Source organism: Camelus bactrianus, chromosome 4 (genome assembly GCF_048773025.1).
Source record: "Camelus bactrianus isolate YW-2024 breed Bactrian camel chromosome 4, ASM4877302v1, whole genome shotgun sequence".
Lineage (NCBI taxonomy): Eukaryota > Metazoa > Chordata > Mammalia > Artiodactyla > Camelidae > Camelus > Camelus bactrianus.
In genome coordinates, this window is record NC_133542.1 from 60483042 (window position 1) to 60499953 (window position 16912).

Genomic DNA, 16912 nt, shown 5'->3' on the forward strand with positions numbered 1-16912 from the left:
GGAGGAAAGTCCCTCAGGAAGCTCGATTGTCGAACGTGTCAGACCACAGCCTCATTCAGCTGTAATTGGTTTCTCAGTTATTAGAAGATTCGGGTTTTCCATGGCTGCCTTCTCTTCCCCTCTTGGCATTTGTAGAGAGAGGTGAATATTGATTCTTCTTGAAAAGTGTACCCAGAAGATGGCATTCATCCCAGTGGAATGATGAGAGTGGCACGCTGGCACTAGGAAATGTCAGTCTGGAGTCTAAAAATGAAAGAGAGGAAAGCACCCTGCAGAGTTGGTGAGGTGTGAGCCTGGGGAGTCCCGACCTAGCAGGGAGGGGCTGTAGAAGCAGGTGTGGTCTGAGCCAAACTGGTCTTCCTCCTCAGGCTACCTTCCTCTCCCTTCCATCTAGGACACAGCTGAATTCTTTTTGATAGACACCCCCACCCCCACCCCAACAGGGTGTCCTGTATTTGTAATCCAGGCATTGGGGTTGTTCCCCAAGCTGGAATCTCACCACACGGAGAGGGGCAGTGTTTCAGTCCTCCAAAGTTCTTCATCATTTCATTGCTTTTGACTGTATCCACCCCTTCTCCTTTGAAATCCCTGCCCATACAGCTTCCAACTCTTCCCCATCAGGGACCGTTTTATTATTCTACAACTCTGCTGTACAAAAAAACTTTATGTTTTAAAAGATGTTTTCTACTAGTAATTTATTTCCCTAGTTGGTGTGAATCAAAGACCTAAGAAGGGATGATTAGGGCTTCCGAACTGCTTGAGATAATCAAATCACAGTAAGTTCATTTGCTTAATAACTGCAAGACCTTGGATATCTCATTTTGCATAAGCTGCTCTTGTTTAGGCGGATATAGTGAAAACATAATGATATATACCTCAGAGAGTTAAGTTGTTGAGTTAAAAGACAGTGGATATAAAATGCTCAGCATTGAACCTGAACTTGCTGTGGTCTCTCTGATTTTCTTATGCGTGATGGATCAGAAGAGCAGTATTCAAGAAAAACCTACTCTGTGCCCAACCCTGAGCTTGGCTTTGGAGATGCAATGATAAGCGTCCTGTTCACAGTCTCTCTGTTCTCTTGAAGCTTTGAGTTGAGCAGGAAAGAAAATCAAACCAGAACAAAGCGAGTGGGTAGGAGAGCCTGCCTCATTGACTTCACGGGTTCAGGTGTCCCACCTTGAACAGAGAATTCTGTTTCTATCATCTTAACTCTTGCTTCAGTGGAAGCCTTTCCAAAGTCTCTTTTTCTTTCTTTTTTTTTTTAACTTTTTTTTTTATTGAGTTATAGTCATTTTACAATGTTGTGTCAAATTCCAGTGTAGAGCACAATTTTTCAGTTATACATGAACATATGTACATTCATTGTCACATGTTTTTTTTCACTGTGAGCTACCACAGGATCTAGTATATATTTCCCTGTGCTATACAGTATAATCTTGTTTATCTATTCTGCATATGCCTGTCACTATTTACAAATTTTGAAATCCCAGTCTGTCCCTTCCCACCCCCTGCCCCCTTGGCAACCACAAGTTTGTATTCTATGTCTGTGAGTCTGTTTCTGTTTTGTATTTATGTTCATTTTTTTTTTTTTTTTTAGATTCCACATAAGAGCGATCTCATATGGTATTTTTCTTTCTCTTCCTGGCTTACTTCACTTAGAATGACATTCTCCAGGGACATCCATGTTGCTGCAAATGGTGTTATGTTGTCATTGTTTATGGCTGAATAGTATTCGGTTGTATAAATATACCACATCTTCTTTATCCAGTCATCTATTGATGGACATTTAGGCTGTTTCCATGTCTTGGCTATTGTCAATAGGGCTGCTATGAACATTGGGGTGCAGGTGTCTTTTTGAAGTAGGGTTCCTTCTGGATATATGCCAGGGGCACGATTACTGGGTCATGTGGTAAGTCTATCCCTAGTCTTTTGAGGAATCTCCATACTGTTTTCCACAGTGGCTGCACCAAACTGCATTCCCACCAACCATGTAGGAGGGTTCCCTTTTCTCCACAGCCTCTCTAGCATTTGTTATTCATGGACTTTTGAATGATGGCCATTCTGACTGGTGTGAGGTGATACTCATTGTAGTTTTGATTTGCATTTCTCTGATAATTAGTGATACTGAGCATTTTTTTTTTTACGTGCCTATTGATCATTTGTATTTCTTTCTTGGAGAATTGCTTGTTTAGGTCTTCTGCCCATTTTTGGATTGGGTCGTTTGTTTTTTTCTTACTAAGTCGTATGAGCTGCTTATATATTCTGGAGATCAAGCCTTTGTTGGTTTCATCATTTGCAAAAATTTTCTCCCATCCGTAGGCTGTCGTTTTGTTTTACTTATGGTTTCCTTTGCTGTTCAGAAGCTTGTAAGTTCATTAGGTCCCATTTGTTTATTCTTGCTTTTATTTCTATTGCTTGGATAGACTGCCCTAGGAGAACATTTTTGAGATGTATGTCAGATGTTTTGCCTATATTTTCTTCTAGGAGATTTATTGTATCTTGTCTCTTTTTCTCACTGTGAGTTACCTCCTGAGAGTTTCATGTTTTCAAAACTTTCTAGTGAACACTTCCTTGGTTATACCACCATAATTTTAAACTCACTGTGTCTAGAAGCAGTCCTTTTCTTCTCTCTGTGCTAACATTCCTTCTGAATAGCTCTGAAGTTTCCTTGATCAGCTAGGCCACCTGGGTCATCTTAATGCTTTTATCCTTTTTTTCCCTCTGTCCTGACATTCCTGCTGATTAGCTGGGCTGAGTATCTAAGTCATCCTTAGTCTTGCCCCTGCCTTGTCTCATCTGTCCTTTTTATCCCCAAATCTTGCAGGATTCAAAGCCATTATCCCAACATCCGTGTATATTACAATTATCTCTCTGCCTCTAATCCTTCATGCATACTCACCTCTAATAGATTAATTTTCCCCAAACATAGCTTCATAATTTGACATGACAGCCACCATTTATTGAGCACCTATTTTATGCCAGGTTCCATTCTAAGTATTTTATATTCATTGTGTTTTAAAATCTACTCAGCAACTCTTTGAGGTATATATTGTTGTATTCACCTACTTAACAGAAGCTTATGGGAAGTGAGGTGTCCAAGATCTTACAGTTATTGAGTGACTAGATTTGAATGTAGTGTTTTCTCTGATTCCAAAAGCCATGCTATGTTAAATAACCTGTGAATTTAAAACGAAACTGTCTGTTGTCAGCTAAAAAATATTCAGTGGCTCCCCATTGCCTAAAAAGTAATGTCCAAATACTTGGTCAAGTTCTCTTGTTGCACATTCTCTTTCACCATTTTCCTGGTGTAAACTTGCTGCTTGGGCCAGTCCAGGATCCTGAAATCCCCTTCAGTACTTGGTTCATTCCAGCCTTTCCATTTTTGGTCATGCTGATAGCTATCTGAAAAGTCAAGAGACTAATAAAGGAACCTGATTTAAGCACTTTTTAGAGAGCAAGAGAAATTACTCAACTCTACTTGAATTAGAACAAGAAAAAACTAAATTTAGTGAAAATGACAAATGTTATGAAATTAATTTGCGTCCCATGCCACTGACTTGTGGCAACATGAGATCAGTCTTACTTTTGATGTTCATAAGCTAGTAAGACACTTGATGAGTTCTGTGAATGAGTGAGTGAATGAATTTCAGAGTGGTGAATGAGAAAGCAAAAGGGCAAGAAAAGAAAGATGGAGATCTTTGTATTTGGGGAGAGGGAATCATGTAGGTGGGTTTTATTTACAACGGTGAGGGCTTTACAGTTTAAGCAAAAATACAGAATTCATATGTTATATTCATTGTAAAAGTTTACGTTAGAACTTGTGATACCAAAAATACATTGAAATACATTTGTGCATAGGATGAAACAGACTTTATAAAAAGTATTACTCTGTATGCCCAAATATAAGGCAAGGTCTTTACCTACCCCATTTCCTGATCACCCCTGAGAAAAGGGAGTTTCATCATATTCCAGACTTGTGGATTGTCTCAGCTTATGGGATGCTTTCACAGTGTATTTTTTTTCCCATCATCAGTATAATGGAAGGAGACAATTAGCCTGAAGTGATCTCAAACAATGTAAGTTTTAGGTGTTTACACAATATGACCTAATGTAGTCATTTAGAATGATAGGCAAAGGAGTCTAACCCAGACTCAATAATTTTTCTTATGGCTCTACCTTCCCAAATGTAAGTGGCGGGTGAAGGTAAATAGATGGCTTCATAAAACAATGAATTAAAGTAGTTATGCTTTGAATAGCAAAAATATACACCAGAAGACAGATAAAAACAAAATCTTCCAGTGTTCTGAAAGTGGGTACTTGCTGCTTGGGATTACATTTGATGTGTTAATATGATTGTGGATAGTCCTGAAGCAGAAGTATAACTGATATACTCTGAAAAACTGAGTTAAATGACTGAAAAAGTGGCTTCAGTGATGACAAAGACAATGATATTGAAGATACATAAAGACTTTGCATCAAGTTATTGCAACATACATGAGAGTAGGAGAAAGCAGTGTATTTCCACATTAATATAATTTTATATACTAGGTTATCTTAGTTGTGTTTGTATAACAATATTAAATATTATAAGTAGAAATAAGACTATTTCTTGTGTATCCCTAAAAGCTTATATATTTGGGTTGGTCAAAAGTCTTTTTTTATTGATACTTTGTCAGTGAAAGTGAGGCCCCTTCCTAAATATGGGGTTGCTTTATATTTTGGCATATATGACACTCATGGAGCTCCCCAGGAAGCATGGTTTTTGGTTATTGGCACAAGTTAAATGTGGTATAATCAGCGCCTTCTTAAATCTTGACTGCACTCATCTGTGATGTATAACTATAGTTGGAATTAAGGCCAAAAATTCTGCATGAATCTGAGGCCTTCCATGAATCTCAGGTCCTTCATGTTGGGACCTTTGATGTGATATTCTGAGAGAAAAGAAACCATAGGAGAGGCTTAAGTGAGGCGATCACAGTTGGTCTTCAACTATTTAAAGTTCTGGATCATTCATTTCCTCCCAGGCTTCAAATATCCAAGAAACCCTCCTTCTCATACCATGTATCTAGGAATCCAGCTTCTTAGTCCTGCCTCCCTCTGTCCCAGCCTTTCTCAGCCAGGAGCGTCATCTGTGCCATGAACACAGAAACTATTTGAGCAATAATTTTCCCATTTCTTTCAAAGGTGGTTCATAATTAGTACCATTCTGGGTGCATAGAAGAGAAGTTAATCGATTATGTATAACGGATACCTTAGCGCCGCTATTCTATCTCTCAGGGTTTCTTTCTTTCCCAAGATTTCTATGTATGAAGACCCATCTCCTCAGTAGATGAGAGAAACTATTGATGCAGCACTTACTATGGGCTAGGATCGTGTGAGACATTTTGCATACATCTCATTTACTCTTTCCAACAAGGCTATGACCTGGGTACCGTTGTTTACATTTTGTGGCTAAGGAGACTGGAGCTCAGAGAAGTGAATTGCTTGGTGATGGTGACAGTTAGAGAGCCAGAATTTGATCCCAGGTCATCTGGACTCCAAAGACCTTGTTTTTAACTATTGCCCTTGCCTATAGCCCAGTATGAATTAGATTTCTTCCCTTTAGATGATGAAAAATTTAGTAAGGCTAAGGTGTATATAAATCATAAGCAAACTCGCAGTCTATTGCGTGCCTTTCTCATATCTCTTACCTGAGTTCATTCTTACCTGAGTCTGTCTAGATGTCTCCTGAAAATTTGACTTAAATTGATACTTATGGGTACCTACCATAAGCAGGGTGCTGTGCTGGGTAATAGTGTAAAAGGAGAATTAGAAATTAGCCCCAGAATTCCTCCTAGGGAAAGTACTTTATTTAATAAGTATCACCTGGGGTTGTGAGTGAGCTTTCCCCAAGCAGCCTGGTTAGAAATAGGGAAAAAGAAGGGGCCAAAGGAGTTAGTGCAAGAAATCAGCAGAAATTTGGGCATGGGGGGTGAGGAGAGAAGAGAGGCTGATGCTGACAGAGAAGCAGCTGAGGAAGTTTCTGAAGACTGGGATTGTCTACCATAGAATTTTAACATGCTTGGGCTGTTGTAATGTAACACCATCTTCACTCCTGTGATCTCTGTAAACCTCTTATAGGGTCTTCCTGTACGTATCAAGGTCCTGTGAGTTCATGGACTGCAAATAAGGAAATGAATCAAACTCAGGTCTGCATCAACCTTTCAGGAAGAGAGTGCATATTAGCAAGCAGGACAAGGTACAAATGAACTGGTTCAGTTGGTAGAATCTGGAACTCAGAGGGTTCACGAAAATGTCAGTTCCCTAGGAATTGTCAGAAAACTTGAGGAGGTCCCTGAGCTTTCCTCAAGATGAGTGGCAGGGATTCAATACAATCTCATCTAGATCTTAAGAGGCCTAGCACCTGTAGCTCTGAGTCTGATATATGAATTACTCAGAGAACAACAAGGTACAGACCCTGTCCTCAGGGAACTTACAGTCTAGAGGGAAAGGCAGTTACGTACAGGTCCTTTGAAAATCCTGTCCCAAGCTCTAGAGGAAGAGAACAGTACTGAGTCTGTGAGTTCAGAGGGTGCAAGGATGGGCTGTGCTAGGGCCAGCAAGGTTTCTTAGAGGAGATGGCAGAGCCCTAAAGGAGCATTAGAAATCATCTAGGTGAGGAAGAGTGGAAAGAGCCTTCTGGATAGACAGACAAGTGTGAGAATACGACCACTGCTGCTCCTCCCACAGCTGCTACCTGACCCTTACTGAGTATACACTGTAGATACCAGATGCTGTTCTTTGCAGTTTAGACCTACAAACTTATTTGAACCACACAACCTTACGAGATACATACTATATTGTCACTGCTTTGCACATGAAAGAGCTGATCAGGTGACTTTCCCAGGGTCACACAGCCAAGCAAGTAGTGGTGAATTGCACCGAGTCTGACACCAGAGCCTGATAAGCTTAATTACTATTTAAGAGTGGCTCCTCATACTGTAGGGAAATTTAGGGAGCTTAGTATTACTGAGTATAAGGATAAATGCTAGAAGTGGTCAGAGATGAAGCTAGAGTTGGTAATCAAAGGCTTGGTCATGGGGTCCTTTTGTTCTTTTCTTCCAGGGGAAGGGGTTCCTGGAATTTTCTCTCATCTCTCTTTTCTACCAAGAAATCTCTTTCCAGTTGAGATGGACCAACTTGGTGTTACATCAGTTGTGTATTGTCTCAAAAATGCTATGTAACAGTACAGACAGAATATTTAGTTCAGGAGTCAGTTGGGTTCAGATGCTCTGGATAAGACTTGATCTTGGCTGGGTTTGCTCATGCATTTGTGGACAGCTATGAGTCAGTTAGGTAGCTCTGCTGATCTTGGATGAGCTTGCTCATAGGTCTAGGAGTAGGCTCACTATTGGCTGATCTAGGCTGGAGTGCCTCTGCTCAGCTCCACATGACTTTCATCCTCTAGCAGTCCAGCTCAGGCCAGGTCACATGGCAGTGGCAGAAGTGAATGAAGCAAGCTGAAATGCTCAAGCCCCTTTTCAAGTCTTTGATTACATCCTATTAGTCAAAGCATGTCACTAGGCCAGCCAAGACCTGAGGAGTGGAGAAATAAACTGAGATGCACATGACAAAGGGCATGATATATGAACACGAGAAGAATTGGATCATTAATCCAGTCAGTCTACCATATACACTCACCTGTTTTGAGCCTATTGCTACAAGCCACTTACATGATCACTTGGAGGAGCTGTTTGGCTGCTGTGCTTATTAAAGCAAGGAAAGGAAAAGAATAGTGGAGAGAAGAAAAACAGGACAGTGTTCGTTTTGGAGTGGGGAGAAAGAAAGACCTATTATTAAAAAAGTTACGATTCTGCATTGAGTTCTTTTTAAAAAAACTTTTATTTTAGAAATTTTAGAATGGTTTTAGATTTGCAGAAAAATTACAAAGATGGTACAGAAGGTGCCCAGATAACCTGTGATCAATTCCTCCCTATTCTTAACATCTTATATTAGTATGGTACACTTGCCATAATTAATGAACCCATATTGGTGCGGTATGATTAACTAAAGTTCGTATTTTATACGGATTTCCTCAGTTGTTACCTAATATTCTTTTTCTGTTTCTGGATCCTATCCAGGGTGTCACATTATATTTAGTCATCATGTCTCCTTGGGCTCCTCTAGGCTGTGACAGTTTTTCAGACTTTTCTTGTTTTTAATGACCTTGGCAATTTTGAGGTGAATTGGTCAGGTGTTTTGTAGAATACCCCTTATTCAGAGTTTGATGTTTTTCTCATGATTAGTCTAGAGTTATGGGTTTTGGGGAGGAATACCACAGAAGGAAAGTGTTATTTTCACCCATCATATCAAGGGTCCATGCTATCAACATGACTTACTACTGTTGATATTAATCTGCATTTAATTTTAAAAATGAATGTTATATATAACAATTTATTTTTAATCACATAAACTATATGAAGAACAAACTTAAAATTTTTTAATTCCAAGAGAATTTATGCCATTTTAACTAACATTTGGATTAAGTATGACAAGATGAGTGAGATCTTAACTCAATGGTTTAACTATTACAAGTGTGATAAATAAGTTTAATTTCTCATAACAAACATAAGGTGAGTAAATAGAATTTCCCAAAGCAAATGAAGGAAGCATTTTAATGTCAGAGTAAAGAGTATATCACTATGAACCACTGCAGTTCAAGGAGTATCTCATATGAGAGTTTCCTGGAAATAAACAACTCCTTTCCATTCATAACTGGATATAGGATCAGAGCTTTAATTTTCAGAAAGATCTTTCTTTCTTTTCCTTGATGAATACTTTTTGCCTCCACCCACTCAGATTTCTTCTAGTCTTCGGAAAGATGATGTTGTCTACCCTAGAGGGTTTTATTCTCAAAAAAACTCCTAGCAAAAATTTATTTTTATTCCTTTAGGATTCTTCATTTACTGCCATAAAGGCATGAGACCTTTGGTTTCAATAACAATATCAACCAAAGTGGAAACAAGCTATTGGAACACATAATTCTCTATTTCCAAAGTCTAGGGGGCACAAACAGGAAGAAATTAGGCAGAGTGAGCATTCACTGATTCAGCTAGTATTTATTGACACCCGTATGGGCCTGGCTCTCACCCAGAGGGCAATGAGACAGTCACTGCCCTGAAGGAGTTCAGCTGTGATGTGGAAACAATGACAAACCAGTGTGAAAAGTGTGATATGAAAGGAGTTCCATGTGTGGGGCTTCAAAGCAGAGGTACTGCCTTCTGGGAAGCGGGGCTGAGGGCACAGTTCAGGGAGGGTTTCTCGGAGTCCTTGACTTCCAGAATACCTGAAGGAGAAGTAGGATTAGGGGAAAGAGGCATTTATGTGCGTGCATGTGAGCGTGTATGTATGTATATTTGTGTATGTGTGTGTCTGCACTCGTGTGTGTATGTGAATAAAGACTTTTTACGTGGAGGGAAAATCATGTCTATAAAATCTAGAGATAAGCATGGTTATGGCATGATCAGAGAAGGGCAGGAATACCTCTATGTTTAATCTGAAGAGTTTGATTTAGGAGGGTTCCTTGAATGTCTTAAATGAAGGATGGGAGGCAGCAAGCCAAAGCAGGGGGTGGGAGGGCAGGACTCTGAGTTGGGACCATGGCCTCAACAAAGTGACAAAATGCCTGGTACCCTCAGGAAACTACAGAGAGCTCAGCCAGACCAGACCAAGATTGCAGGGAGGAGGGCACAGAGACAGGGGAGGTGGGGAGGTGATGAGAATCTCAGGTCTGCCACTCAGTAGCCTTGAGAGCTTGAATGAGTCAGTTGACATCTCTAGCCTCAGTTTTTTCATCTTAAGGTGGGGTTAACGACAAAAACAACTACAACCACCACCGCCACCACAACAGACCCTGCTCTATAGCATTGTTGTGATGATTAAATGAGATAAGCCTGCAGACATGTAGCACAGTGCTTGGCATGTAGCAAGAGCCCAGAAAGGGGCCGATTTGATTATCATGCACTGACTTTGAATTGTCAATGCACTGATTAGTAACCACTGTTTGCAGCTGGAGGTTTCTGAAGTTCTTCAACTTTCGCCAGAGTGCTCGTTGGAGAAAGCCTTGGCTGGGCAGAGGGCCTGGCACATTACTGGCAGTCAGAGGCGAGGCATAGAGGTGAAGGGAGATTATTCTTCGGGTTTCAACCACAAGGATGGACCCCAGCCCTGCCCAGGCTCAAGTGAAATAGAGTGGAAGGCTACACAGGAGTCTGACTCCCACTGGGAGGTGTTCCTCACACTGGACTGAAAGATTTCAGACAGACATGTGTCCTTGAAGGCTACTCTCGGTTTTTGTTCCAATTTTAATCCCCTCTCCTCCATTTTTTCCCCTGAAATAAAAGTGGGCATGTTGAGGGTGAGGGTGGTAGGAAGGAGTATCATGCAGTATTTTTTCGTTGAGTGAAGTACTGTTCTGCCAAAAATTCTACTGTGATTTTCATCTTTCCAGTTGACTGGCAGACTCTGGGTGTGTAGAATATTTAACAAGATGGAAATCTTTATGCCTTAAATCTTTACAAGAGAGAAGGAAACTGGAGAGGGAACCTGCCTGTAATGGACTGAATGTTTGTTTGTGTCCCTCCAAAATTCATGTGCTGAATCCTAACCCCAGAGGTGGTAGTATTAGGAGGTGAGGCATTTGGGAGGTGATTAGGTCATGAGGGTAGAGGAACCCTTATAAAACGGACCCTAGAGAGCTCGTGCCCTCTTTCTGCTGTGGGAGGATACAGTAATTCTACAACCCAAAAGATGATTCTCACCAGAAGCTGGCACCCTGATCTTGGATGTCCAGTGGCTGCAGGTGTGTGAAATAGGTGGCTGCTGCTTATAAGCCACCCAGGCTGCGGTCCTTTGTTACAGCAGCCCAGGCCGCCTTGCGCATAGCCAGTACCTGCTTAGCTTCAGACCACCGAGGCCCTCTTCTCTGAAGGTGTTTGGGGCCATTGGCTCAGGGCATTAGGGTTAGACCACTAGGTCCAGAGCTGATAATACCATCCTGTTCACAAACATGAACAGAAAAGCAGGGACTCTGTAAAGCTTCATTACTTCTAATTATAAATTAGGAAAAATGCCAAACCAGCTCTTGATCAAACCAGCTTTTCTAGCTGTTCCTCTACAGCCATCTTGCTTCTGGATATTTATCGAAAAAAATGAAAACACTAGTCTGAAAAGATCTATGTGCCCTCCTTGCTCATTGTGGCATTATTTATAATAGTCAAGATATGGAAACAGTGGATGACTGGATAAAGAAAACGTGATATATATATCCCATTCACAATGCGGTGTTATTCAGCCATACAAAAGAATGAAATCTTGCCATTTATGACATGAGTAGACCTCAAGGACATTGTACCAAATGAAGTAAGTCAGACAGAAAGACAAATACTGTATGATCTCTTATATGTATATATAAAACCAGTCTTATAAATATGGAGAACAGGTAGGTGGTTGTCAGAAGTAGAGGGGGTTGGAGGGTGAGAGAAATGGGTAAATTGTCTTTATTTAAATAAATTAAATAACAAATAAAAATAAAGGGAAAAAGAAAAAAAGAAAAATGCGAAGTCAGCTCCTGACCAGCTTTCTCTAGCTTTTCCTTTATAGCCGTCCCTCTCTCTGGCCATGTCAGTTTACATGTGCCTGCATTTTCATGCTTCGTTGTTTTTGCCCGAGCTGTGCCCTCCATCTGCACTGCCCTTTGCCACGTGCTCTTCTCTGTCAGGTTAGCTCCTACGCTGATTGTATGTCATAATTAAGCTCAGGCAAGGCTCTTCTCTGCAAAAGTCTTCCAGTGTGTTCACCTTCCCCCGCCTGGTGGATGACTTTCTCTGACTCAGCCTCCCTCTATTGTCTTGAGTTCCCAAATTAGCATTAAATTGGAAGCTCAATGAGGACAGAGATCTTATTGGACTGATGTCTGTAATTCAAATCATTACCATGAGAGTATAAAGTTTGAAAGAAAAAAAATAAATGAATTAGTAAAAAAGAAAATAAGTAGGCTGAGAAGACCCACCAGAATAATTTTTTCTTAGTTTTTAAGATTACTTTAAAGACAGTGTTTCTGATAGATTTTCATTCTTTATAATAGCTTAGTAAAAGTTGCATTAAAAAGTTTACTGTCTAAAAAATGATTTCAAAAGTAATTTTTATTGTAAATAAAGTACATCCTCCTATAATTTTGCCACTTAGAATATTTTGATACATACCTTTACATTTGATCAAACAAGTGTGTATATAATTTTAAATACTACATAAACCTCCCTTTAATCACTTTCTATATCATGAAAATCTTTCTTGCTGTTCAATATTTTGTTGTAATAGCTGCATGATATTCTACTAAGGATGAATCAAATTTTATTTAGTGATTTACCTGGAAGTAGGCGTTTTAGATGGTTTCTTTTTCTTTGTTTGCTACCATGACTACTGCCATATGAACATTTTTGCAACTAAGTATCTGTGCATATTTATGTTTTTCTTTCCTGCTTTAGAATACATTCTCAGGAATATAAAATAATGGAGTCAAAAAGTATGAGTATAATTTTTAAGACTTTTGACACATATTGTCTTTTTGCAGTTGAGGAAGTTAATACCATTTATACTACCATTGAAGCGACCCCTTGCCAGCACTGGGCACTGCCATTACTTTTAATATTTGGCGATTACATGAGTAGAAAATGGTATCTTACTTGAAGATGCATTTCTTTGATGATTGATGAGGTTCAGCATCTTATTTGTTGATTGATCATTTGTTTTTCTTCTTTCCTGAATTACCTCTTAATGATCTTCATCCATTTTCCAACTACTGGATTCATCTTCTTTTGTTTCTTCTAGTACCAGTGATAATACTGGTATTAAATTGAGGCCCACCATTTGATAAATGTCTTGCATTAACTATCTCATTTAATTCTCACAGTAATTCTGTGAGGAGGTAAGAGATTTTTTTTTCCCGTGACGCCAAATGTGTGATTTTTTTCCAGTACTACTTTTCTAACTCTGACACCAACTGTATGTCAATTATGATACTAACTACCCAGAGTTAGCATCAGACTCATAGGTTTAAGGGCTCCGTCCCACAAGACTGCCTTTAGTTCAGACACTAGCTACAAGTATCAGGTCAGTGATAGACTTGGCTATAAATTGAGGGTTCCCACAACCCTCTTCTCAGGTTTGATGGTTTACTAGAATGGCTCACAGAACTCAGGAGAGCACTTTACTAATTGTTACTAGCTTGTTATAAAGGATATAAGTGAACAGCCAGATGAAAAGGTGCATAGAGTGAGGTCCAGAGTGCAGGAGCACTCCTGTGGAGTTGGGATGTTTACCATCCCAACACTTTGATGTGTTTATCAACTGAGAATCTCTGTTGTTTAGGACTTTTCATTGGCTTGATTGATTAAATCATTGGCCACTGATGATTAGCTCAATCTCCATTCCCTCTCCTCTTTGAATATTGGGGGATGGGGCTGAAAGTTCCTAACTCTAATCAAGTGTTGATCTTTCTAATGACCATCTTCCATCCTGAAACATCTAGGAGCCCAGCAAGAGTCATCTCATTAGGACAAAAGATGCTTCTGTTACCCTTATCACTCAGGAAATTCTAAGGTTGTTAGAAGCTCTATACCAGGAATTGGGGACAAAGATCAAATGTTTTATTTATTATAGTACAAGAGGGTATTATCCTCATTTTGCAGAGAAGGAAACTGAGGCAAAGAGAGACCATGGCCCAAGTCATACATTTGGCAACAGGGAGCCCTGGAGTTGACTCTGTCTCCAAAGCCCATTTCTGAACAAAAGGCTATGTGGCATTATTAATACTTATTAGTTCATTTATTAAGTATAGCAGTCTATGTCTGTGGTAGTTGTTGAAAATACATTTTCTCTTTTTAGTATATTATTTGTCTTTAATTTTTTGACTATGGAAATTTAATTTTTTTCATTATTATTTTATTTTTTGAAAAACTAATCTACAGACATAAAAGCAGCACAATGACAAGTTAGTCACTTCCCCACTCTTGGCCCCCAGCCTTCAGTTTTCTACTCCAGAATTAAAAAAAGGAATTTACAGCTGAATCTGTTCATTTTTACTTTAGTGGCTTGTACCTTGAGTACTGCATTTAAAAAGCAGATCACTACTACAAGATGTTATGAGTATTCATTTATATTTTTCTTACAGCTTTTATAGTTTTTTAAGATCTAATTTTTAAACCCCATGGACTTTATTTTGACTTAAGGCATAAAATAAAGTTCTATCTTTTTTTCTCTGTTGTTAACTTACATTTGAATTTTAAAGTTGGAGGGAAGACAGTATATTTCATGTCTAACTGCAGACTCCAAGGGAATTAATTATGCAATAATAAAAAGAAAAGATGCCTCATCTGGAGGGAATGCTGAAGATGTCATAAGAAAGGGCTGCTTCTGTGAGAGAAAGTGAATGCACTCATGATCTCACCAGTGGAATCCACAACTTTTAACAGAACTGGTTTAAATGAACTTATGTGATAAAAGAGGAACCCACAGGACCACTCCCAGAAAACTCTCCCGTTTGGATTTCTGCCACCGTGTTCTGCTGCAAACCCCCAGGGAAGAATGAAGGCAGGCTTCTGTGCATCTCAAGTTTGGGGACTTTCTCAGTTTTCCTGGGTGGAGATCTATCCCCTCTCAGGGTTATTGTAATTGAGGCCTTTGGCAGATAACCAATCCTGGGACCCATGATGGAGATCTTCACTCTGTAATCTTATCTGACTCAGCCAATGCCAAATTGAGCTAGGACCTTGGGAGCAGTGATTGGGGGAAAATTGGTAAATTAGAGAGTGGCTGGTCTGGGGAGGTCACAAAACCTGTTCTAGTTCCATTTTCTTACTGAATCTGAACATGCTCAAATTCTACAGAATCTCTAAGATCCTTTCCAACTTGAGGTTTATGATCTTTCTGGGCACTTCCCATTGCCATCCCTGTAGGCCTCAGGCATTCATTCATTCATTCATTCATGCAGTGAGTGTTTATCAAGTACCTGCTGTAGAGATAGAAGTTCTCACAGCTAGCTCAGATGGAAGCTCTTAAAGAAAATAAAAGTGGCTTAAATAGTAAGACAAAAAGAGCTTACATAACGCAATGTTCTAAGCTAGGAAGACTTCAACATAGGCTAATTCAGCTACTGAATGACATCAAATACTAGGTTCTTCTGCCTTTTGTAAAATAGGAAGGGGTGAGGCTTGAAGCCCCTTCAGGACCTCTGAGGATTTCAGGGCTGTTTGCCACAGGCCACTGTCGCATCAGATGAAGGCTAATGAATCCCCTCATTTTCCCAGTATAGCTGCAGCAGCTCATTGTATCCTCGTGCATTTGGGGCAAACAGAGTGGGTACTGAAACGTGAGCTTTCTAAGAACTAAGAAACTTTTCCTAAAGTCTTTCTCATCTTTCTCGTTGTATTCCTGTCAAATATAATTAGCTGGAATTGGAACATATGTCCCTTCCCAAGCGAATCACTAATAAAGAGAGTGGAACGACCAGTTTTGGTTTCTACTAATTAAAGTTCTTTCCTACTGGGATGGGGCTGGGCTGGGACCTAGAAAAATAAAGCCAGCTGGTAGAGCCTAGAAACCTGAACAAACCCAGAGCTCTGCTGACAAGGAAGGGTGCTGCTGGTTAGGCAACCGACATGTCCGCCTCACCAATTTTTATATTTTTTGCCAATCTTAGAGGCAAAAAGTACTGTTGCATACTTTTATTTGTTTCAGTTAGACGTTTTGTCCCTAGTTTTTGGCCATTTTTATCTGTTGTTTTATAATTTGCCTGTTCATATCCATGGCCTGTTTTCCCATTGGTACATTCATTTTCCTTATTGATTTGTAAGAGTTCTTTGCTTAACATTTTTCTAGTGGAATTATTATTTTCTTCCCTATTCCTTTACTCTGAATCAGATAATCCTAAATTCTTTCTTTTCCTCGGTCCCATATACTTCCAGATTTACCGTCTTAGGGTTGTTTCAAAAATTCTTTCTTTTATAACACACACAACCCTGGCCTAGCATGGAATAGTTTCCCGCCAACATCAAGTTAGTCTGCAGTCTTCTGTATTCTTGTTTTAGAATAAATGTCACATCCTTTTTTCCTCTTCTCATTACAAATGCCCCACACACTTCTTCCTTTGGACTGTTGCCCTGGCCTCATAATTGTTTATCTCTCCACTAGTGCCTTCCTTTTTATTCATCCTGCAGTGTATCAGTGAGAAAACACCAGGGTGTGGATGACACAGCTTTACAGCCATTGTTGCTAAGGCTGACCTTTTGCTTGTTCAATCAAGTCTAGATTTCTTAGCCTAGCATGTAAGAACTGCTCCATTCAATTCCAAAGAACCTTTTTCACTGTTGCCTTATGCTCTTATTATATCAGTCTACCATGACTAATTCTGTTTTCTACCAGAGCCATTTCCCTTCGTCACGTCCTTCTGGTGAAATCTCACCCATTTTCAACACCCATTTCAAGAGCAACCACCTTGTCAAAGTCTTCCCAGATTCTTCAAGTCAGAATGACCTTCTCTTTCCTCTTTCATAAGCATTTTTCCTGTTTGTGTTTGAGTATTTAGGACATTTTGCCTGTATCACTGTCCCATATTTGTGGAGCTCTCCATAGTCTAAAACTCTGATCTAAGCTCGAGTCCTGGAGTTTATGTGTAGTGACGTTCAATGTGGGCTTGCTGAATCTGTTAGTGCTCAGTGAATGCTTGACATTAACAATTCCTCTGGATGTGCAATTAACTCAGGAGTCAACTTAAATTTAGTGGCCATTTAGTACTTGCTGGAGCAAGGCTGATTACCACTACATGCACCAACACTTTTGGAGAGGAGGTATTTTCCACAGTCTGTTTGTAGTATGG

General features: G+C 39.7%; 1 long non-coding RNA gene across 1 annotated transcript in view; it reads left to right on the plus strand.

Moving 5' to 3' along the window:
• LOC141577484 (uncharacterized) overlaps window positions 1-16912 on the plus strand; it is a 74191-nt gene that overhangs the window by 31902 nt on the left and 25377 nt on the right. The window lies entirely within an intron of this gene.